The following is a 1,958-nucleotide window of genomic DNA, read 5'->3' on the forward strand; positions in this document are numbered from 1 at the left end:
GGAGACAGGAAAGGGGATGGAAGGAAACAGTAAGAAAAGAGAGAAGGAGGTTAATGGGAAGGAAATTGATTAAGTTGTGTTACATACATACACCAACTACCCAAAAAAAACCCCACCATTATGCAGCACTGACAACCACTAATAAAATATAATAAAAATAACATAAGAGATAAAAGGCTGGAGAGAAACAGCAAGTGAAGTGGGAGCCAAATTAAGGGAGACTGAGTGACATAAGAATGGAAAAAGGGCAAAAAATGGGGCCAGAGAAGAAGTCTATTTTAAGTGGAAGTGGCATGAAGAAGGAGCCAGTAGATGGAGGTGGAAAGACAAGAGGAAAGAGTAGTTCCCTGGGCGTCAGGGCCTTGCACGCCAGACCAAGATACTGTGGGGGTAAGTGAGAGAAAGCCTCACCCACCGCGACCTAAGGCAAAGCTAGGCTTTCTTCTTGAGTCAACTGACTCGCACAGTGGAAGAGTTCCAGGTAGTTTGACAACTGGCACACCCAGATACCTCACTCTTGCCCTATTCTCAGATATACTCACCTCTTATTATTACCTTTTTTAAAAAATTGATATATAATTCATGTGCCATAAAATTCATTCATTGAAAGGATAACTCTTTTTATGACATGATTTTTTGTACTATATTCATGAAGCTGTATAAATACCATAACTACTAAATCTAGGACATTTTCATTATCTCTCCCAAAATGGCTGGATGTTAGCAGTCACTCTCTCATTCCTCCCTGCCTCCAGGCCAACCACTAAACGACTTTCTTTCTTAGTTTGGACATTTTTTACACAAATAGAATCATATAGTATGTAGTCTTCTGTAGTCTTTCATCAGTATATTTTTAAGTTCATTCCTTTTTTTTTCTTTTCTTTTCTTTTTTATTTAAGGGAAGGGTCTACAGGGTATTCAGGGTTTCACTACTAGATCAGACTCGTAGTAGTGATCCACCTGTTTTCAGCCTCCCAAAAGCTGGAATTACAGGCACGTGCCACCATGTCCAGTCTCAATCACCATCTCAGCGCACCCCGGGGGCAGCACAGCAGGCATTTTAATCCGCTGAGCTATTTGGCTGGCCCGCTTTAAGTTCATTCTTATTGCAGAATTTTACGGCCAAATAATATTCTGTACAATCCTATTGTACAGATATCTACACTGCATTTTGTTTATCCACTCATTTGTCGGTGGGCATCTGGGCTAGTTCCTGCTTTTGAGCTATTCTGATTGGCGCTACTGTTCATATATAAGTTTCTGTGGGACAAAAGTTCTCAATTCCTTGGGTACACATCTAGACATGAATTACTGGGTCATTTGGTGACTCCATCTCACTTTTTAAAGAATTCAAATTTTTCTAAAGTGGTGGTACTATTTTACATTCCTATCAACAGTGTATAAGAAGCACATCCTTGACAGAGTTTGTTACTGTCTGTCTTTTGTATTATAGCCAATCATTCTGCTTTTGATTTGCATTTCCCTAATGATGGATAGTATTCAACACCTTTTCATGTACTTAGCAGTTTTTTCTGTTTTGGAGAAGTGCATGTTCCAATCCTATTTGCCCATTTCTTAACTGGGGTGTCTTTTTGTTATTAAGTTGTATGAATTCTTTATATAATCTAGATAAAAGTACCTCATGCAATATATGATTTGCAAATATTTTATCTCATCAATGAATAGTATTTTCAGTTTCTCATGATGTCTTTGATCACACAAATCTTCTTTATTTTTAAAAAGTCTAATTGTCTATTTTTTTCCTTTGATTTTCTTTATTTTTTACCTTACCCAAGGAATGATTGTTTGACCCAAGGTCATGGAGTTTTGCACTTATATTTTCTTTTTTTTCATAATTTTACTGATAAACAGCAATGAGACAGTTTCAAATCAAATCACTAGGACAGTTTCAATAACTAACACACTGCATACATTCTTCTTAGTGGTTAATTGCTGTA

This window comes from Octodon degus, unplaced genomic scaffold (genome assembly GCF_000260255.1).
Source record: "Octodon degus isolate 3935 unplaced genomic scaffold, OctDeg1.0 scaffold00008, whole genome shotgun sequence".
In the NCBI taxonomy this organism is placed as follows: Eukaryota; Metazoa; Chordata; class Mammalia; order Rodentia; family Octodontidae; genus Octodon; species Octodon degus.